The 23,898-nt window shown below is 48.1% G+C and overlaps 1 non-coding gene across 1 annotated transcript; it reads right to left on the reverse strand.

Annotated features, from left to right (window-relative positions):
• Window positions 1-1,369: 1,369 nt before the first annotated feature.
• Window positions 1,370-1,490, reverse strand: LOC134913496 (U5 spliceosomal RNA). Its single transcript, XR_010177249.1, has one exon. It is a non-coding gene; the product is annotated as a U5 spliceosomal RNA (small nuclear RNA).
• Between the last annotated feature and the right edge of the window lie 22,408 nt (window positions 1,491-23,898).

Raw genomic sequence — 23,898 nt, forward strand, 5'->3', positions numbered from 1 at the left:
AAAACCTAAGCTAAACTTTTTCTAAGCAGCTCTTTAGGAGAGCCACCTAGATTGCACCCTTCTCGGCCGGGCACAAAAATCTAACTGGAGTCTGGAGGAGGGTTATAGGGGGAGGAGCCAGTGCACACCACCTGATCTGGAAAAGCTTTACTTTTTGTGCCCTGTCTCCTGCGGAGCCGCTATTCCCCATGGTCCTTTCAGGAACCCCAGCATCCACTAGGACGATAGAGAAATGCAAATACTAACCGCAGAAAATCCATTTTCAAACTGCAGTAAGTGACTTGCTGATTGAGACTGCGACGGAGCTGTCTGGTTTTGTTACCCCAAACAGAGGGGAATAAGTAACCCTGACTCTGTTGGTGTACTACTGCCTGGTTATAAAGACAGCTGAAATCCAGCAGAGACTAAATGGCAACCTGCCAAACCGTTCGACAGAGGCAGTCTTGTCCTTTAATCTGTAAATAGCTGAGACATCCATGAGTTGATGTCTGGAAACCCCGCAAATGTAACATGTAAAGACGCGCTTCCACATTGGAAAATGGAGATGGCCTAAGAGGTCGTTAAGCCACTGGCTTGCTGACTGTAGCGTCCTGTCGTTACAAGGCGTGACTGTTTTGTACCACCGCCTTGAAAAAACTGAAGTCTAAAGGGATTAAACGCCGGCACAAGTATTTCCGTTTTGATACTGGATGCGGTAATGGCTGAATATCAAATTTAGGACCAACCAAGCTCTGGCCTTGTCGCGCTTAAACTAGCGACGATGAAAAGTGAGAATCAAAGTAACCGGCGTTAGCAGAAGCTTTACAGATATACTCTGCAGCTTCTCATTAACAGTGATCGTCATTGTTTCCATACATAGAGTCTAGTGACCCAAATGTATCTTGGGTCTTTATAATGTTTGACACAGACGCATTTACCAATGGCGGATCGCGTCATTTTGGAAACTATTAAATAGTGGTTAGAGTCTACTCAGTCTCTGTAAAAATGGAGACATTGACTCACTGGGATTTAGCAATGTATGGTTGTCAAAAACCCTGCACTATCTGAGTGCTGGACTAATGTACCCTTCTCACTCGTAGTTATCGGTGTGAGATTTGACATAGAATCGTGCATTAAATTATAAGACCAGTTAAATAAACACCCTGGTACCCAAAGGGAAATTGGCCCTTTGGAAAGACTGTCTTTTGTTAGAGCTGGCGGAGTAACTTCCGAGACTCCGATGTTACCGCTCTTTTAATTTGAATTGCCAATGCTTAACATAGGATTTTTAAAATTATTTTTAGTCTGCGCTAGAGCCTTACTCGCTATGCAGACAGACACCACAATAGGCAACGGACAGACACTTGCACGACTTATTGAAGTTATTATGTGTCATATATATATTTTATTGCTGAACAACATATTTATATGAAACTCATGGTTGTTCCTCTCTACGGAAATCTTTAATAAAAGGCGAAAGATTTATTCGATCTGAAGAGAAACCAGAGTATTCTTTATGTGAAAAGCAGTTCACATGGGCATGTGAAACCCGAACCAAATTCCCACTAACACCCCTGCGCCTCTGGTGGCTTAGAGATGTAGGGCAGGAATGTTCCAGAATTACACACTGGAAAACAACAGGAAGCATGGTTAAAATGGCCCCTTTGCCATGCTGACCCTGATAATCACAGAACAAATTACAAATGTTTCCGTGTTAATATAGCCTATTATACAGTATAATCACAGGCCGGGTACAACACATGCTCTATGAATAAATATATATATATAAGCTCAATAGCCTATGATAATTACAGACATTAATATATTTATACAGCATTAATATAGGCTCAATAGCCTATTATACAGTGATAACCACAGACCTTAATATAGGCTCCATAGCCTATTATACAGTGATAATCACCGACATTAATATATAGGCTGAATAACCTATTATACAGTGATAATAAGAATTTACTTACCGATAATTCTATTTCTCGTAGTCCGTAGTGGATGCTGGGGACTCCGTCAGGACCATGGGGAATAGCGGCTCCGCAGGAGACAGGGCACAAAAATAAAGCTTTAGGATTAGGTGGTGTGTACTGGCTCCTCCCCCTATGACCCTCCTCCAAGCCTCAGTTAGGATACTGTGCCCGGACGAGCGTACACAATAAGGAAGGATATTGAATCCCGGGTAAGACTCATACCAGCCACACCAATCACACCGTATAACTTGTGATCTGAACCCAGTTAACAGTATGACAAATGTAGGAGCCTCTGAACAGACGGCTTACAACAATAACAACCCGAATTTGTTTGTAACAATAACTATGTACAAGTATTGCAGACAATCCGCACTTGGGATGGGCGCCCAGCATCCACTACGGACTACGAGAAATAGAATTATCGGTAAGTAAATTCTTATTTTCTCTAACGTCCTAAGTGGATGCTGGGGACTCCGTCAGGACCATGGGGATTATACCAAAGCTCCCAAACGGGCGGGAGAGTGCGGATGACTCTGCAGCACCGAATGAGAGAACTCAAGGTCCTCCTCAGCCAGGGTATCAAATTTGTAGAATTTTGCAAACGTGTTTGCCCCTGACCAAGTAGCAGCTCGGCAGAGTTGTAATGCCGAGACCCCCCGGGCAGCCGCCCAGGATGAGCCCACTTTCCTTGTGGAATGGGCCTTGACAGATTTAGGTTGTGGCAAGCCTGCCACAGAATGTGCAAGGTGAATTGTGCTACAAATCCAACGAGCAATCGTCTGCTTAGAAGCAGGAGCACCCATCTTGTTGGGTGCATACAATATAAACAGTGAGTCAGACTTTCTGACTCCCGCCGTTCTTGAAATATATATATATTTTCAATGCCCGGACCACGTCCAACAACTTGGAATCCTCCAAATCGTTAGTAGCCGCAGGCACCACAATAGGCTGGTTCAGGTGAAACGCTGACACCACCTTAGGCAGAAAATGAGGACGCGTCCGCAGTTCTGCCCTGTCCGTATGGAAAATCAGATATGGGCTCTTATATGATAAAGCCGCCAATTCTGATACTCTCCTGGCTGAAGCCAGGGCCAGTAGCATGGTTACTTTCCATGTAAGATACTTCAACTCCACCGATTTGAGCGGCTCAAACCAATGGGATTTGAGAAAATCCAAGACTACATTAAGATCCCACGGTGCCACTGGGGGCACAACCGGGGGCTGTATATGTAGTACTCCTTTTACAAAAGTCTGGACTTCAGGAACTGAAGCCAATTCTTTCTGGAAGAAAATCGACAGGGCCGAAATTTGAACCTTAATGGACCCCAATTTGAGGCCCATAGACAATCCTGTTTGCAGGAAATGTAGGAATCGACCCAGTTGAAATTCCTCCGTGGGGGCCTTCCTGGCCTCACACCACGCAACATATTTTCTCCAAATGCGGTGATAATGTTGTGCAGTCACCTCCTTCCTGGCTTTTACCAGTGTAGGAATGACCTCTTCCGGAATGCCTTTTTCCCTTAGAATTCGGCGTTCAACCGCCATGCCGTCAAACGCAGCCGCGGTAAGTCTTGGAATAGACACGGTCCCTGCTGAAGCAGGTCCCGTCTTAGAGGTAGAGGCCACGGATCCTCCGTGAGCATCTCTTGAAGTTCCGGGTACCAAGTTCTTCTTGGCCAATCCGGAGCCACTAGTATCGTTCTTACTCCCTTTTGCCGTATAATTCTCAGTACTTTTGGTATGAGAGGCAGAGGAGGGAACACATACACTGACTGGAACACCCACGGTGTTACCAGAGCGTCCACAGCTATTGCCTGAGGGTCTCTTGACCTGGCGCAATACCTGTCCAGTTTTTTGTTGAGGCGGGACGCCATCATATCCACCATTGGTTTTTCCCAACGGTTCACAATCATGTGGAAGACTTCTGGATGAAGTCCCCACTCTCCCGGGTGTAGATCGTGTCTGCTGAGGAAGTCTGCTTCCCAGTTGTCCACTCCCGGAATGAATACTGCTGACAGTGCTATCACATGATCTTCCGCCCAGCGAAGAATCCTTGCAGCTTCTGCCATTGCTGTCCTGCTTATTGTGCCGCCCTGTCTGTTTACGTGGGCGACTGCCGTGATGTTGTCCGACTGGATCAACACCGGCTGACCCTGAAGCAGGGGTTTTGCCAGACTTAGAGCATTGTAAATCGCTCTTAGCTCCAGTATATTTATGTGAAGAGACATCTCCAGGCTTGACCATACTCCCTGGAAGTTTCTTCCCTGTGTGACCGCTCCCCAGCCTCTCAGACTGGCATCCGTGGTCACCAGGACCCAGTCCTGTATGCCGAATCTGCGGCCCTCTAACAGATGAGCACTCTGCAACCACCACAGAAGAGACACCCTTGTCCGTGGCGATAAGGTTATCCGCTGATGCATCTGCAGATGTGATCCGGACCATTTGTCCAGCAGATCCCACTGAAAAGTTCGTGCGTGGCATCTGCCGAATGGAATCGCTTCGTAAGAAGCCACCATCTTTCCCAGGACTCTTGTGCATTGATGCACAGACACTTTCCCTGGTTTTAGGAGGTTCCTGACAAGTTCGGATAACTCCCTGGCTTTCTCCTCCGGAAGAAACACCTTTTTCTGAACCGTGTCCAGAATCATTCCCAGGAACAGCAGACGTGTCGTCGGGGTCAACTGAGATTTTGGAAAATTCAGAATCCACCCGTGTTGTTGCAGCACTAGTCGGGTTAGTGCTACTCCGTCCTCCAGCTGTTCTCTGGACCTTGCCCTTATCAGGAGATCGTCCAAGTAAGGGATAATTAATACGCCTCTTCTTCGCAGAAGAATCATCATTTCGGCCATTACCTTGGTAAAGACCCGAGGTGCCGTGGACAATCCAAACGGCAGCGTCTGAAACTGATAATGACAGTTTTGCACCACGAACCTGAGGTACCCTTGATGTGAAGGGCAAATTGGGACATGCAGGTAAGCATCCTTTATGTCCAGGGACACCATAAAGTCCCCTTCTTCCAGATTCGCTATCACTGCTCTGAGTGACTCCATCTTGAACTTGAATTTTTGTATGTACAGGTTCAAAGATTTCAGATTTAGAATAGGTCTTACCGAGCCGTCCGGCTTCGGTACCACAAATAGCGTGGAGTAATACCCCTTTCCCTGTTGTAGGAGGGGTACCTTGACTATCACCTGCTGAGAAAACAGCTTGTGAATGGCTTCCAATACCGTCGCCCTGTCTGAGGGAGACGTTGGCAAAGCAGACTTTAGGAACCTGCGAGGGGGAGACTTCTCGAATTCCAACCTGTAACCCTGAGATACTACCTGCAGGATCCAGGGGTCCACCTGTGAGCAAGCCCACTGTGCGCTGAAATTCTTGAGTCGACCCCCCACCGCTCCTGAGTCCGCTTGTAAGGCCCCAGCGTCATGCTGAGGGCTTTGCAGAACCCTGAGAGGGCTTCTGTTCCTGGGCAGGGGCTGCTTGCTGCCCTCTCTTACCCCTTCCTCTGCCCCGAGGCAGATATGACTGTCCTTTTGTCCGCTTGTTCTTATAGGACCGAAAGGACTGCGGCTGAAAAGACGGTGTCTTTTTCTGTTGGGAGGGGGTCTGAGGTAAAAAGGTGGATTTTCCGGCAGTTGCCGTGGCCACCAGATCCGATAGACCGACGCCAAATAATTCCTCCCCTTTATACGGCAATACTTTCATATGTCGTTTGGAATCCGCATCACCTGACCACTGTCGCGTCCATAAACTCCTTCTGGCAGATATGGACATCGCATTAACTCTCGATGCCAGAGTGCAAATATCTCTCTGAGCATCTCGCATATAAAGGAAAGCATCCTTTAATTGCTCTATAGTCAATAAAATACTGTCCCTATCCAGGGTATCAATATTTTCAGTCAGGGAATCCAACCAGACGACCCCAGCACTGCACATCCAGGCTGAGGCGATGGCTGGTCGCAGTATAACACCAGTATGTGTGTATATACTTTTTAGGGTAGTTTCCAGTCTCCTATCAGCTGGATCCCTGAGGGCGGCCGTATCAGGAGACTGTAACGCCACTTGTTTTGATAAGCGTGTGAGCGCCTTATCCACCCTAGGGGGTGTTTCCCAGCGCGCCCTAACCTCTGGCGGGAAAGGGTATAATGCTAATAACTTTTTTGAAATTAGCACTTTTCTATCTGGGTTAACCCACGCTTCATCACATACATCATTTAATTCCTCTGATTCAGGAAAAACTACAGGTAGTTTTTTCACCCCCCACATAATACCCCTTTTTGTGGTACTTGCAGTATCAGAGATATGCAAAGCCTCCTTCATTGCCGTGATCATATAACGTGTGGCCCTACTTGAAAATACGTTTGTTTCATCACCGTCGACACTAGATTCAGTGTCTGTGTCTGGGTCTGTGTCGACCGACTGAGGTAAAGGGCGCTTTACAGCCCCTGACGGTGTCTGAGACGCCTGGGCAGGTACTAACTGGTTTGCCGGCCGTCTCATGTCGTCAACTGATTTTTGTAATGTGCTGACATTATCACGTAATTCCATAAACAAAGCCATCCATTCCGGTGTCGACTCCCTGGGGGGTGACATCACCATTATCGGCAATTGCTCTGCCTCCACACCAACATCGTCCTCATACATGTCGACACACACGTACCGACACACAGCAGACACACAGGGAATGCTCTTATCGAAGACAGGACCCCACTAGCCCTTTGGGGAGACAGAGGGAGAGTTTGCCAGCACACACCCAAGCGCTATAATATATATGGGAACAACCTTATATAAGTGTTGTTCCTTATAGCAGCTTAAATATATCAAAATATCGCCCAAAAATGCCCCCCCTCTCTGTTTTACCCTGTTTCTGTAGTGCAGTGCAGGGGAGAGTCCTGGGAGCCTTCCTCACAGCGGAGCTGAGCAGGAAAATGGCGCTGTGTGCTGAGGAGAATAAGCCCCGCCCCCTATTTCGGCGGGCTTTTCTCCCGGAGTTTTAGATATCTGGCATGGGTTAAATACATACATATAGCCTCAATGGCTATATGTGATGTATTCTTTTGCCATAAAGGTATTAAATATTGCTGCCCAGGGCGCCCCCAGGAGCGCCCTGCACCCTCCGTGACCGCTTGGTGTGAAGTGTGTGACAACAATGGCGCACAGCTGCAGTGCTGTGCGCTACCTTCATGAAGACTGAAGAGCCTTCTGCCGCCTGTTTCCGGACCTTCAATCTTCAGCATCTGTAAGGGGGGTCGGCGGCGCGGCTCCGGGACGAACCCCAGGGTGAGACCTGTGTTCCGACTCCCTCTGGAGCTAATGGTGTCCAGTAGCCTAAGAATCCAATCCATCCTGCACGCAAGTGAGTTGAAATTCTCTCCCCTAAGTCCCTCGATGCAGTGAGCCTGTTGCCAGCAGGACTCACTGAAAATAAAAAACCTAAAAACTTTTTCTAAGCAGCTCTTTAGGAGAGCCACCTAGATTGCACCCTGCTCGGACGGGCACAAAAACCTAACTGAGGCTTGGAGGAGGGTCATAGGGGGAGGAGCCAGTACACACCACCTAATCCTAAAGCTTTATTTTTGTGCCCTGTCTCCTGCGGAGCCGCTATTCCCCATGGTCCTGACGGAGTCCCCAGCATCCACTTAGGACGTTAGAGAAAATAACAGCCATTAATATAGGCTCAATAGCCTATTATACCGTGAAAATCACAGACAGTAATATAGACTCAATAGCCTATTACTCCCAGGACAGGTAACAATACATTATAAATACCTGTCACATATATATAGCTGCCTATACACTGTGCTGCTGTATATTTGATCCGCCAGATTCCACCGTGCCTCTTCCCCCCTGTAACACTGTGTCTCTGCGGGAAGCCTGCAGCCTCTTAGCACTGGCACTTGTGGGTGGATGGTGCTGGGCGGCCGGACAGAGCGGCGGTCACCGTCTCTGTACTGAGACTGAGGGAGCGTTTGCGGCCGTATGGCGCTGGGCGGCCGAACGGAGCTGGGCGGCCGGACGGAGCGCTGGGACGGGCGGCTTGTAGACGTAGCGGCTGGGGCTTGGCGGGCGTATGAGCGGCGAAGCAGCATATTAACCCCAACATAGCGGGGCGGCAGCCTGCGCTGACCGCCCTGTTCCCCAGCCTACCTTGCTTGTCTCCTGATCATGGCTGCGACGGGGCTTCTTATGTGTAAGCTCCGTCCAGCTCTCCAGTGATGTAACTCATGGCTGTGACAGGGCTTCTTCTGTGTAAGCTCCGTCCAGCTCTGTAGTCCTGGCTGCGACGGGGCTTCTATGTGTAAGCTCCGTCCAGCTTTCCAGTCAGCTTTCCAGTGATCTAAGTCATGGCTGCGACGGGGCTTCTTCTGTGTAAGCTCCGTCCAGCTCTCTAGTCCTGGCTGCTCTTTGCAGGAGCAGTGGGCTGCCTGTGGCTGTGAGGGTGCTCTTTGTGAGGACCGACACGCCATGCGCTGCCCGTGCAGCGGCACTATCCCGGACCCATGTTTTTCTTGAAACTGGGAAGGGATGTGCTATTAAAAAAAAATGAAAATAAAAATGAAAAATTAATAAAATCTTCCAACAAGTGTGGGAATCCCACAAGCCGATGTTAGTGCTTTGAGCACAGAAAAAACACTGGGTTCGTACACTGAGGTACTCTGGGATATGGAGGGATGGAGAGTTCTAAATTTAAATATTCAGTGCCTTTGTTCTGCTACGCCGTCCATATCCCAAGAGTACTCCAGTGACCCCTAGTGGATGAAAAAGAAAATGGCGCTGTGTGCTGAGGAGAATAGGCCCCGCCCCCTTTTCGGCAGGCTTCTTCTCCCGGTTTTTTTGGAACCTGGCAGGGGTTAAATACATCCATATAGCCCCAGGGGCTATATGTGATATATTTTAGCCAGAATAGGTATATTACATTGCTGCCCAGGGCGCCCCCCCCAGCGCCCTGCACCCTCAGTGACCGCTGGTGTGAAGTGTGCGGAGAGCAATGGCGCACAGCTGCAGTGCTGTGCGCTACCTCATGAAGACTGAGACGTCTTCTGCCGCCGGTTTCTGGACCTCTTCTCTATTCGGCATCTGCAAGGGGGTCGGCGGCGCGGCTCCGGTGACCCATCCAGGCTGTACCTGTGATCGTCCCTCTGGAGCTAGTGTCCAGTAGCCTAAGAAGCAAATCCATCCTGCACGCAGGTGAGTTCACTTCTTCTCCCCTAAGTCCCTCGTTGCAGTGAGCCTGTTGCCAGCAGGACTCACTGAAAATAAAAAACCTAACAAACTTTTTCTAAGCAGCTCTTTAGGAGAGCCACCTAGATTGCACCCTGCTCGGACGGGCACAAAAACCTAACTGAGGCTTGGAGGAGGGTCATAGGGGGAGGAGCCAGTACACACCACCTAGTGGTCAAACTTTTAAATTTTGTGCCCTGTCTCCTGCGGAGCCGCTATTCCCCATGGTCCTGACGGAGTCCCAGCATCCACTAGGACGTCAGAGAAATAGGATTTTGGTACTTACCAGGTAAATCCTTTTCTTTGAATCCATAGGGGGCACTGGAGTACTCTTGGGATATGGACGGCTTCCGTAGGAACGGCACTGAATATTTAAATTTAGAACACTCCACCCCTCCATATCCCCGAGTACCTCAGTGTTTTTTACTGAGCCGAACAGGAACTATAGAGAGGTTGACAATGGAGTATTACATATAACATAACGGACAATAACGAAGTTGACACACAACGTTACTGACAACTAAACAGTTGACACCCTAACCAGCACTTGATAATTTGAACCAGTCGGTGAGAGTGTGTTACCATAAGATCCTCAGAACTTACCAAAACTAGGTAAAACTGCTCTGGGTGGGCGTCCAGTGCCCCCTATGGATTCAAAGAAAAGGATTTACCTGGTAAGTACCAAAATCCTATTTTCTTTTTCATCCACTAGGGGTCACTGGAGTACTCTTGGGACGTACCAAAGCTTCCCCCGTGGGCGGGAGAGCTGTTTGGCACCTGTAACACTAGGCGGCCAAAGCTAGATGCTGATGCCGCAAACGTATCAAACTTGTAAAAGCGCACAAACGTGTGCACTGAAGACCATGTAGCCGCACAGCAAAGCTGCGTCGTAGAAGCTCCCCGACCAGCTGCCCATGAAGTTCCCACAGAAAGTGTGGAATGAGCGGTTACTGATGTAGGCGGTTGTAACCTAGCATGAAGGTAAGCCTGACGTATGGTCAGTTTTATCCATCTGGATAAGGTTTGTTTAGACGCTGGCCAACCCATCTTGGCAGCATCATAGAGAACAAACAACGTATCCGTCTTACGAACTGAAGACGTTCGGGATACATAAACGCGTAATGCGCGTACCACATCCAGAGTTCCAGAATGTGCTGTCAACACAGGAACTACTATTGGTTGATTGATGTGAAAAAATGACACTACCTTTGGTAAGAAAGCGGGATTTGTCCGAAGTTCCGCTCTGTCATCATGAAACACCAAATACGGTGACTTGCATGACAAGGCACCCAAATCCGAAACACGCCTTGCCGAAGCTAAGGCTAGAAGAAAAATTGTTTTCCAAGTGAGAAACTTTATATCCACTTGCTGTAAGGGTTCAAAATATGAAGACTGTAAGAACTCTAAAACCAGATTCAAGTCCCATGGCGCTGTAGGTGGAATGAATGGAGGCTGTACTCTGAGGACACCTTGGAGAAAAGTGCGTATAGACGGCAATAGAGCCAATCGTTTTTGAAAGTAAATTGACAAAGCAGATACCTGCACCTTTAGTGTAGATAAACGCAGTCCTCCATCTAACCCTGTTTGTAGAAACAACAAAAGGCGGGATAACTTGAAAGATGATGTCGGAAACTTCCGAGCTTCACACCAACCTATATAGGCACGCCATACTCTGTAATAATGAGCTGCCGTAACCGGCTTCCTAGCTCGTAACATAGTTGGTATAACAGATTCTGGAATGCCCTCTCTTCTTAAGAGGGCGGTCTCAACAGCCACCCCATCAAACGCAGCCACGCTAAATCGGGGTAAAGGAACGGACCCTGTTGTAACAGGTCTGGACGTAGTGGGAGCGGCCAAGGATCGTCTGCGAGTAGACCTTGGAGATTCGAGAACCAAGCTCTCCGAGGCCAATGAGGCGCCACTAGTATGACTGTGACAGACTCTCTTTTGATCCGTTTTAGCACCAGAGGGAGCAACGGAAACAGATACACAAGACTGTACGGCCACGCGACAGTGAGAGCATCCACCGCCACTGCCTTTGGATCTCTTGTTCTGGACACATACTGGAACGTTTGGTGATTGTGTCGAGACGCCATCAGGTCCACCTGAGGATAACCCCATCGCTGAACCAACATGTGAAACACTTCTGGATTTAATGCCCATTCGCCTGGATGAAAATCCCGACGACTGAGATAATCCGCTTCCCAGTTGTCCACTCCCGGAATGAACACGGCTGACAACATCACCTGGTGGCATTCCGCCCAATTGAGGATTCGAGCTACTTCCCGCATTGCCATGCGGCTTCTCGTTCCTCCTTGTTTGTTGATGTATGCGACCATCGCATTGTCTGACTGCACTTGGACAGGCTGAGAGCGAAGCATGTGCACTGCTTGTCGTAGCGCATTGTAAATTGCGCGGAGTTCCAGGACATTTATAGACAGCAATTTTTCGTGATCCGCCTAGAGACCCTGGAGCTGACAATTTTGAATTACCGCTCCCCAACCTCTGAGACTGGCGTCCGTAGTTAGAATTATCCAATTCCAGCCTCCGAACCGTCTTCCTGCGGTTAAATTGTGTTCCTTGAGCCACCAGAGCAGAGATACTCTTGCCCTTGGCGACAACCTCACCCTGTGGTGAATCTGCAGATGCGAGCCCGACCACTGGGCGAGCACATTCAGTTGAAATGGACGCGAGTGAAATCTTCCGAACTGAAGCGCTTCGAAAGCTGCCACCATTGTGCCTAAGAGGCGAATGCACAAGTGTACAGACACTGTGCGTGGCTTGAGCACTAATTGTACTAGATGGCGTAGAATTTGTACTTTCTGCTGTGGTAGGTAAATTCTTTGATTGACCGTATCGAGAATCATACCTAGGAATTGAAGGCGTTGCGACGGAATTAGATGTGATTTCTTGAAGTTGACAATCCAACCGTGGTGAACCAGTACATCGTATGTTAGCAGCGCATGTTGGAGAAGTATCTGTTGAGACGGAGCTTTGATGAGCAGATCGTCTAAATACGGAACTATTGTCACTCCCAGGGATCTGAGATGAGCTATCACAGACATCACTTTGGTGAATACCCGAGGCGCTGACGACAGGCCAAACGGTAGAGCCTGAAATTGGTAATGGTTCAAACCGCAAGAATTTCTGATGAGGCTGCCAAATTGGAATGTGTAAGTACGCATCCTTGAGATCTAGCGCAATCATAAATTCCTTTGGCTCTAAACCCGCAATCACCGAACGCAGAGATTCCATTTTGAATCTGTAGTAAGTTACGTACTGATTGAGACCCTTTAAGTTCAATATTGGTCCGACTGAGCCATCCGGCTTCGGTACCACAAACAGACTTGAATAATAACCCTGACCCTGTTGGTGTACAGGGACCGGAATCAAAACTGCCGAATCCAGTAGGGACTGAATGGCAATTTGCAGAACCGTCCTCTTGTCGTCCGACAGAGGCAATCCTGTCTTGAAAAACCGCAGAGGCGGAAGACAGTCGAACTCTATTTTGTAACCTTTTAACACTAAATTGCGGATCCATCCATCCGCAGATGTGTGGAACCACGCCAAATGGAACGTCTGAAGGCGTGCTCCCACAATCGGAGAACCGAGATGGGCTGGTAGCCCGTCATGCCACTGGTTTGTCGGTAACCTTAGCGTCCTGGCGAGTTGTGTTGGTTTGTTGGAAACCACGTCTACCAGGCGTGGCTGTTCCTCTGCCACGTCCTCGCAAGGACTGAGGTCTAAAGGATTTGAACGAAGGTCCAGCGTACCTCCTTCTTGATACCGGTGGAGGCAATGGTAAGAAAACAGACTTACCTCCCATAGCCTCAGCAATCCATGCGTCCAATTCAGGACCAAACAACTTCTTGCCATCGTAAGGCAACGCCTCTATACCTCGTTTGACCTCTGCCTCCGCATGATAAGCACGCAGCCAGAGTGCTCTTCGTGCCGTAACTAGCGACGATGAAATACGAGAAGTGAGCTGACAGACGTCAGTAGACGCTGTACAGAGATACTCTACAGCCTTCACTCATTTGATTTACAAGAAGTATCAGGTTTTCATCATGTAAAGCAGATTTGAGTTCTGTAAGCCATATTATGAGCGCCTTAGTGACCCAAATGCCAACCAATCCAGGTCTCAGCATCACACCTGCTGCTACATACATGGACTTTAGCATAGTTTCTATCTTGCGATCTGAAGGGTCTTTAAGCGTAGTAGCTGCTGGCACTGGTATGGTTAATTTCTTGGTAAGCTTCGACACTGACGAATCAATTATTGGTGGATTCTCCCATGTACATGTTACTCGGGTAACTAGACTTAAATCTGCGAGGTATAGAAAACCGTTTATCTGGATTCTGTCGTGTTTCTACTAACATCTGATTAAGAGATTCCGAGACAGGAAAACTTATTGGAGTTTTTTGTCGTTTAGTAAATACGACCTGATCAGTTGTGAGAGGCTCCTCAGTTTCAGTAAACTTCAGAGACTGACGTACCGCTCTGATGAGATCATCAATGCCGGAACTGTTAAAATCCTCACTATCTGACTCCACTTCGCCCTCCTCACCCTCATCTTGTTCCGTGAGATCTGGCATGGAATCGTCAGAATGCAACATAGCAGAAACTGGAAAATCATAAGACATGAAATTTATCCCGTTTACCCAAAATGGATTTGGACCTTACACAAGGCTGAGAGGCCTCCGGTAGTTCTGGCGGTCTCACCCTAGACTCAGATCTTGCCGTTTCCCGCTCCTGTCGAGCGGCGGTCAATTCTGATTGTAACCTATCCAGTACATTTACTAACATTTCCCACGGAGGGTTCGGTGAGGAAATTGGCGGTAAAACTGGAGCAGAAATCGTATTCTGAACCGAATCCACAAAACATACTGTACATGTGGTAGATCCATCCGGTAACACACTGCTACAGACTTTACAATTATGCTTTTTAGTTTTTGCTGGTGCCTTACTCATTATGGCGACAGACAATACAATACACAAAAAACAGACACTTGCACGACTCAGTAAAATAGTAGTAAGGTGTCTCTGTATGTGTGTGTGTATATATATATATATATATATATATATATATTATAAATATATATATATATATATATATATCTGGCCAAGTGCAGTACACGTGGCCAGTACTATGAAATGTGATCCCAAATTCCCACTAACACCCCTGCGCCTCCGGTGGAGTAGAGATGTAGTACTGGAACGTTCTGGAATCACAGCAGGAAGACACAGGAAGCATGGTTAAAATAGCTTCCATGCTCTCACATATAATCACAGTGTAGTTTCATACTGATCTTATAAACCACCTCCCTGCCCAGTATAAAACATCAATATAAAAAATTATTTATATATATATTATGTGCCATACTATCAACAGCCACCCTGATTGTTGCTGCTGTCCCTTCTCCTCCCCCCCCCCCCCTGGCGTCTGCTCCGTTGCGGATGCAGTGCGGGCAGCGGGCACCCCTGCGCCGGGACCTGGAAGCGGGACTGGGAGCGCGTGAAGCGCTATGATTACCGGGCAGCAGCGGAGTTAGAACAAGCGGTGGCCAGAGCAGCAGGAGAAGCGGCAGGCGGAACAGCGGCGACTTCCGAGACGCGGGGCCGGAGCAGTGTTGGGGCTGTAAGAAGCGGCGGCCGGAGCAGCGGACGGCTATGAGACCCGGAGGCCGGAACAGCTGCTGCGGGCGGCCGTCAGCCGAAGGAACCCAGCGCCTTCCCCACACCTTGGGGCAGCAGCGGAAGCTGACCGCCCCGCTCACATACCTGCAGTTCTCTGTGATGAGGCTCCGACGGGGCTTCTCAGTAAGCGCCGGCTAGCCTGCAGGAGATCTGTGTATGTGTGGCTGTGAGGGAGCTCTTTTAGAGAGGACCGACACACCCCTGCTGCTATCAGCAGCTTGCACTATCCCTGACCCTGCCTGTTGGAAGGGGGAAAGGGATGTGTAGAAAATAGAAAAAATAAGAATTTACTTACCGATAATTCTATTTCTCATAGTCCGTAGTGGATGCTGGGGACTCTGTAAGAACCATGGGGAATAGCGGCTCCGCAGGAGACTGGGCACAAAAGTAAAGCTTTAGAACTACCTGGTGTGCACTGGCTCCTCCCCCTATGACCCTCCTCCAAGCCTCAGTTAGGATACTGTGCCCAGACAAGCGTACACAATAAGGAAGGATTTTGAATCCCGGGTAAGACTCATACCAGCCACACCAATCACACCATATAACTTGTGATCTAAACCCAGTTAATAGCATGATAACAGAGGAGCCTCTAGAAAAGATGGCTCACTACAGCAATAACCCGATTTTTTGGTAACAATAACTATGTACCAGTATTGCAGACAATCCGCACTTGGGATGGGCGCCCAGCATCCACTACGGACTACGAGAAATAGAATTATCGGTAAGTAAATTCTTATTTTCTGACGTCCTAGTGGATGCTGGGGACTCCGTAAGGACCATGGGGATTATACCAAAGCTCCCAAACGGGCGGGAGAGTGCGGATGACTCTGCAGCACCAAATGAAAGAACTCCAGGTCCTCCTCAGCCAGGGTATCAAATTTGTAGAATTTTACAAACGTATTTGCTCCTGACCAAGTAGCTGCTCGGCAAAGTTGTAAAGCCGAGACCCCCTCGGGCAGCCGCCCAAGATGAGCCCACCTTCCTTGTGGAATGGGCTTTTACAGATTTTGGCTGTGGCAGGCCTGCCACAGAATGTGCAAGCTGAATTGTACTACAAATCCAACGAGCAATAGTCTGCTTAGAAGCAGGAGCACCCAGCTTGTTGGGTGCATACAGAATAAACAACGAGTCAGATTTTCTGACTCCAGCCGTCCTGGAAACCTATATTTCCAGGGCCCTGACAACGTCTAGCAACTTGGAGTCCTCCAAGTCCCTAGTAGCCGCAGGCACCACAATAGGTTGATTCAGGTGAAACGCTGAAAACCACCTTAGGGAGAAACTGAGGACAAGTCCTCAATTCCGCCCTGTCCGAATGGAAAATCAGATGAGGGCTTTTACAGGATAAAGCCGCCAATTCTGACACACACCTGGCCAGGGCCAACAGCATGACCACTTTCCATGTGAGATATTTTAACTCCACATATTTAAGTGGTTCAAACCAATGTGACTTTTGGAACCCAAAAACTACATTTAGATCCCAAGGTGCCACTGGAGGCACAAAAGGAGGCTGTATATACAGTACCCCTTTCACAAACGTCTGAACTTCAGGGACTGAAGCTAGTTCTTTTTGGAAGAAAATTGACAGGGCCGAAATTTGAACCTTAATGGACCCCCATTTCAGGCCCATAGACTCTCCTGTTTGCAGGAAATGTAGGAATCGACCTAGTTGAAAATTCCTCCGTCGGGGTCTTACTGGCCTCGCACCACGCAACATATTTTCGCCAAATGCGGTGATAATGTTTTGCGGTTATATCTTTCCTGGCTTTGATCAGGATAGGAATGACTTCATCCGGAATGCCTTTCTCCTTCAGGATCCGGCGTTCAACCGCCATGCCGTCAAACGCAGCCGCGGTAAGTCTTGGAACAGACAGGGTCCTTGCTGGAGCAGGTCCCTTCTTAGAGGTAGAGGCCACGGATCCTCCGTGAGCATCTCTTGAAGTTCCGGTTACCAAGTCCTTCTTGGCCAATCCGGAGCCACGAATATAGTGCTTACTCCTCTCCATCTTATAATTCTCAGTACCTTGGGTATGAGAGGCAGAGGAGGGAACACATACACTGACTGGTACACCCACTGTGTTACCAGAGCGTCTACAGCTATTGCCTGAGGGTCCCTTGACCTGGCGCAATACTTGTCGAGTTTTATAAACATGTGGAAGACTTCTGGGTGAAGTCCCCACTCTCCCGGGTGGGGGTCGTGTCTGCTGAGGAAGTCTGCTTCCCAGTTGTCCACTCCTGGAATGAATACTGCTGACAGTGCTATCACATGATTTTCCGCCTAGCGAAGAATCCTTGCAGCTTCTGCCTTGCCCTCCTGCTTCTTGTGTCACCCTGTCTGTTTACGTGTCCGAATGGATCAACTCCGGGTGACCTTGAAGCAGAGGTCTTGCTGAGCTTAGAGCATTGTAAATGGCCCTTAGCTTCAGGATATTTATGTGAAGTGATGTCTCCAGGCTTGACCATAAGCTCTGGAAATTCCTTCCCTGTGTGACTGCTCGCAGGCTGGCATCCGTGGTCACCAGGACCCAGTCCTGAATGTCGAATCTGCGGCCCTCTAGAAGATGAGCACTCTGCAACCACCACAGGAGAGACACCCTTGTGCTTGGTGACAGGGTTATCCGCTGATGCATCTGAAGATGCGACCCGGACCATTTGTCCAGCAGGTCCCACTGGAAAGTTTTTGCGTGGAATCTGCCGAATGGGATTGCTTCGTAGGAAACCACCATTTTTCCCAGAACCCTTTCATTGATGTACTGAGACTTGGCTCGGTTATAGGAGGTTCCCGACTAGCTCGGATAACTCCCCGACTTTCTCCTCCGGGAGAAACACCTTTTTCTGGACTGTGTCCAGGATCATCCCTAGGAACAGAAGACGAGTCGTCGGAATCAGCTGCGATTTTGGAATATTGAGAATCCAATCGTGCTGCCGCAACACTACCTGAGATAGTGCTACACCGACCTCCAACTGTTCCCTGGATCTTACCCTTATCAGGGAATCGTCCAAGTAAGGGATAACTAAAATTCCCTTCCTTCGAAGGAGTATCATTTCGGCCATTACCTTGGTAAAGACCCGGGGTGCCGTGGACCATCCATACGGCAGCGTCTGAAACCGATAGTGACAGTTCTGTACCACAAACCTGAGGTACCCTTGGTGAGAAGGGTAAATTGGGACATGAAGGTAAGCATCCTTGATGTCCCGAGACATCATGTAGTCCCCTTCTTCCAGGTTCGCAATCACTGCTCTGAGTGACTCAATCTTGAATTTGAACCTCCGTATGTAAGTGTTCAAGATTTTAGATTTAGAATCGGTCTCACCGAGCCGTCCGGCTTCGGTACCACAACAGTGTGGAATAATACCCCGTTCCCTGTTGCAGGAGGGGTACCTTGATTATCACCTGCTGGGAATACAGCTTGTGAATGGCTTCCAAAACTGCCTCCCTGTCAGAGGGAGACATCGGTAAAGCCGACTTTAGGAAACGGTGAGGGAGAGACGTCTCGAATTCCAATTTGTACCCCTGAGATATCACCTGAAGGATCCAGGGGTCTAATTGCGAGTGAGCCCACTGCGCGCTGAAATTCATTGAGATGGGCCCCCACCGTGCCCGATTCTTCTTGTAAAGCCCCAGCGTCATACTGAGGGCTTGGCAGAGGCGGGAGAGGGCTTCTGTTCCTGGGAACTGGCTGATTTCTGCAGCCTTTTTCCTCTCCCTCTGTCACGGGGCAGAAATGAGGAACCTTTTGCCCGCGAAAGGACTGCGCCTGATAATACGGCGTCTTCTTATGTTGAGAGGCGACCTGGGGTACAAACGTGGATTTCCCAGCTGTTGCCGTGGCCACCAGGTCTGAAAGACTGACCCCAAATAACTCCTCCCCTTAATAAGGCAATACTTCCAAATGCCGTTTGGAATCCGCATCACCTGACCACTGTCGTGTCCATAACCCTCTACTGGCAGAAATGGACAACACACTTAGACTTGATGCCAGTCGGCAAATATTCCGCTGTGCATCACACATATATAGAAATGCATCTTTTAAATGCTCTATAGGCAATAATATACTGTCCCTATCTAGGGTATCAATATTTTCAGTCAGGGAATCCGACCACACCAACCCAGCACTGCACATCCAGGCTGAGGCGATTGCTGGTCGCAGTATAACACCAGTATGTGTGTAAATACATTTTAGGATACCCTCCTGCTTTCTATCAGCAGGATCCTTAAGGGCAGCCATCTCAGGAGAGGGTAGAGCCCTTGTTCTTACAAGCGTGTGAGCGCTTTATCCACCCTAGGGGGTGTTTCCCAAAGCACCCTAACCTCTGGCGGGAAAGGATATAATGCCAACAACATTTTAGAACTTATCAGTTGTTATCGGGGGAAACCCACGTATCATCACACACCTCATTTAATTTCTCAGATTCAGGAAAACTACAGGTAGTTTTTCCTCACCGAACATAATACCCCTTTTTGGTGGTACTCGTATTATCAGAAATGTGTAAAACATTTTTCATTGCCTCAATCATGCAACGTGTGGCCCTACTGGAAATCACATTTGTCTCTTCACCGTCGACACTGGAGTCAGTATCTGTGTCGGCATCTATATCTGCCATCTGAGGTAACGGGCACTTTAGAGCCCCTGACGGCCTATGAGACGTCTGGACAGGCACAAGCTGAGTAGCCGGCTGTCTCATGTCAACCACTGTCTTTTATACAGAGCTGACACTGTCACGTAATTCCTTCCAACAGTTCATCCACTCAGGTGTCGGCCCCCTAGGGGGTGACATCACTATTACAGGCAATCTGCTCCATCTCCACATCATTTTTCTCCTCATACATGTCGACACAAACATACCGACACACACAGGGAATGCTCTGATAGAGGACAGGACCCCACTAGCCCTTTGGTGAGGGAGAGTTTGCCAGCACACACCAGAGCGCTATAGTACATACATACACACACAGGGATAACCTTATATAAGTGTTTTTCCCCTTATAGCTGCTGTATTTTTAATACTGCGCATAATTAGTGCCCCCCTCTCTTTTTTTAACCCTTTCTGTAGTGTAGTGACTGCAGGGGAGAGCTAGGGAGCTTCCCTCCAACGGAGCTGAGGGAAAATGGCACCAGTGTGCTGAGGAGATAAGGCTGCCAAGAAGGGGGCGGAGCCTATCTCCCGTTTTTCTGTGTATTCTGGCAGGGGTTAAATTCATCCATATAGCCCAGGAGCTATATGTGATGCATTTTTTGCCATCCAAGGTGTTTTTATTGCGCCTCAGGGCGCCCCCCCCCCCCAGCGTCCTCAGTGACCGGAGTGTGAAGTGTGCTGAGAGCAATGGCGCACAGCTGCAGTGCTGTGCGCTACCTTGTTGAAGACAGGACGTCTTCTGCCGCCGATTTTCCAGACCTCTTCTGGCTCTGTAAGGGGCCGGCGGCGCGGCTCTGGGACCTATCCATGGCTGGGCCTGTGATTGGTCCCTCTGGAGCTAGTGTACAGTAGCCTAAGAAGCCCAATCCACTCTGCACGCAGGTGAGTTCGCTTCTTCTCCCCTTAGTCCCTCGATGCAGTGAGCCTGTTGCCAGCAGGTCTCACTGTAAAATAAAAAACCTAAAACTAAACTTTTCACTAAGCAGCTCAGGAGAGCCACCTAGTGTGCACCCTTCTCGTTCGGGCACAAAAAATAGGATTTTGGTACTTACCAGGTAAATCCTTTTCTTTGAATCCATAGGGGGCACTGGAGTACTCTTGGGATATGGACGGGCGTGGCCGAACAAGGGCACTGAATATTTAAATTTAGGACCCTCCCCCCCCTCCATATCCCCGAGTACCTCAGTGTACTCTCTCAGTGTTTTTTACTGAGCGAACAGGAACGATATAGAGAGGTTGACAATGGAGAATACCTATAACATAACGGACAACAACAATGTTGACCCATAACCTTACTGTCAACTAAACAGTTGACACCATAACCGATAGAACTTTATAATTTGAACCAATTGGTGAAAATGTGTTACCATAAGCTCCTCTGAGCTTAATATCAATCAAGTAAAACTTGTTACCCTAAGCTCCCTTGAGCTTAAAACAACCCAGGTAAAACTGCTCTGGGTGGGCGTCCAGTGCCCCCTATGGATTCAAAGAAAAGGATTTACCTGGTAAGTACCAAAATCCTATTTTCTTTATCATCCACTAGGGGTCACTGGAGTACTCTTGGGACGTACCAAAGCTTCCCTCGTGGGCGGGAGAGCTGTTTGATACTTGTAACAGTAGGCAGCCCAAAGCTAGATGCTGATGGCGCCACCATTCATAACGTGTAAACGTGCACAAACGTGCCGCGTCGTAGACGCTCCACGACCCGCTGGGTCTGACATTCCCACAGAACCTGTGGGATGAGCTATTACTGACGTAGGCGATTGTAACTTAGCCTTAAAGTAAGCCTGACTTGTAGACATTATTATCCAACTGGATAATATCTGCTGAGAAACTGGCTAAGCCCAGTTGGCAGCATCATAGAGAACAAACAACGTATCCGTATCACCTACTGTAGACGTTCGGGACATATATAAAACGCGTAATGCGTGTACCACACTCAGAATTCTAGAATGTGCTTTCCACACAGGAAGCACTATTGGTGTGAAGAATACGAAAGCGGAATTAGTCCGAAGATCTGCTTTGTCATGAGAAAACTCAAATACGGTGGCTTAGAATACAAGGCACCCAAATATGAAAACAAAACCCTTGCCGAAGCCAAGGCTAGAAGACAAATGTTTTCCAAAGTGATAAACTTAATTCCCCTTTGTTGTAAGGGTTCAAATATGAAAACTGTAAGAAATCTGAACCCAACCTCAAGCCACCTGGCGCTATAGGTTGGATAAATAGAGTCTGAACTTTGATGACACCTTGTAGAAAGGTGTGTACAGACGCAATAGAGACGCAATAGAGGCAAACATCTTTGAAAATAAGTTTACCATACAGATACCTGCACACTCAGTGCAGATAAACGCAGTTTTCCATCCCACCCCGTTTACCAGAATAATACGGGTAACGTGAAGGATGATGTTGGAAACTTCCGAGCTTTACCACCTATGTACGCATACGAAAGTTTGTAATAATGAGCTGCCTTAAGCGGCTCGTAACATGGTTGGTATAACCGTTACTGTAATGCTCTATTTCTTACGAGGGCGGTATGACCTCTCACCGCGTCAACCGCAGCTACGGTACATAGGTAATAGGTACATATGAATTATGGGTAAAAGAACGTTCCCTGATGTAACAGGTCGGACGTATTATGAGCGCCAAGATCGTGTGCAAGTATTCCTTGGATATTTGAGAAGCAAACTCTCGGAACCCATGAGAGATCACTAGTATGACTGACGTGTTACGATCCGTTTTGGCAACGGAGAGAGAGAGAGAGAGAGAGCAGCGGAAAAAACTGGTGGAGTTAGATACACGATGCTGAATCACCACATGAATGTGAGAGACTCCACCGCCACTGCCCCCGTTACACATACTAAGCTTTTGTAATTGTGGCGAGATGCCATTATGTATACCTGAGGGTAACCTTCTTCTGTGGACTCACATAGGAAACACCTGTGGATTTAATGTCCAGATTTCAGGATCTAAATCCTGACGAGTGAGATCATCTGTGTGACAGATGTCCCCTCACGGAATGAACGTAGTTGACATTCTCACATAATGGTGTTCTGAGCAATTGAGGATTTGAGTTACTTGCCGCATTGCCATGCGGCTTCTTGGTTCTCCCTGGTTATTGTGTATGCAACTGCCGTTGCCTTGTCTGACTGCCCCTGGTCAGACTGAAAACGAAGCATGTATTGCATTGTAAAATGCACGGAGTTCCAGGACATTTATCGACAGCAATCTGTCGTGATCCGTTTTAGAACCTTTGTCGCTGATCTTGTTTAACTACAAATCCTGACCCTCTGCGACTCTCGTCCAGAGTATATACACCCTTGTCCCTCTGTGGGAAACGCGAGTGAAGGGGCGAACTAAATTGAAAACACATCTTTATTCTTAATAGGTGAATACACCAATGTACCGCTAGTGTGCGTGTTTTGCACTAATTACTAGATGTACATTTGTTCTTGCTGGTGTAGTAAGTAAAAGTCTTTGATTTACCGTATTTATAATCTTACCTAGGCATTGACATCGTTTAGACGGAATTAGATGCGATTGTTTTCGAACTTGATCTGCTACCGCAGTATACCTTAGTAGCGCAAGTTAGAGGAACTCTGTTGAGACAGAGTTCTTATGAGCAGATCATCTAAGGTAGAGAAACTCTGTTGAGACAGAGTCCTTATGTGAGATGAGCTATCATCCCCAACATAACTTTGGTAAATACCCGAGGCGATAAGCAACGGTAGACCTGAAATGGATAATGGTTGTGGCGATTTGCAAACGCTAGAACCTGTGAAGATCAAACCGGAATGGGTAAATACGCCTTGTGAAGATCAAGTGCCATTATGCAACTTTGTGCTCCAATAAACAAATACTAACCGCAGAAAATTCATTTTCCCACTGCAGTAAGTGACCTGCTGATTGAGATTGCGACAGAGCCGTCTGGTTTTGCTCAAACAGAGGGAATATGTAACCCTGACTCTGTTGGTATACTACTGCTTGGCTTATAAAGACAGCTGAAACCCAGCAGAGACTAAATGGCAACCTGCCAAACCGGTCGACAGAGCCAGTATTGTCCTTTAATCTGTAAATAGCTGAGACATCCATGAATTGAAGTCTGGAAACCCCTCAAAAGTAACATGTAAAGACGCGCTTCCACAATTGGAAAAGAGGCCATCAAACCCCTGGCTTGCTGACTGTAGCGTCCTGGCGTGACTGTTTTGTACAACCGCCTTTGAAAAAACTGAAGTCTAAAGGGATTAAACACCGGTACCAGTATTCCGTTTTGATACTGGATGCGGTAATGGCTGAATATCAAATTTAGGACCAAACAAGCTCTGTCCTAGTCGTGCTGAACTAGCTACGATGAAAAACAGGCGTTAGTAGAAGCTTTACAGA

The sequence above is a fragment of the Pseudophryne corroboree genome, chromosome 4 (assembly GCF_028390025.1).
Source record: "Pseudophryne corroboree isolate aPseCor3 chromosome 4, aPseCor3.hap2, whole genome shotgun sequence".
In the NCBI taxonomy this organism is placed as follows: Eukaryota; Metazoa; Chordata; class Amphibia; order Anura; family Myobatrachidae; genus Pseudophryne; species Pseudophryne corroboree.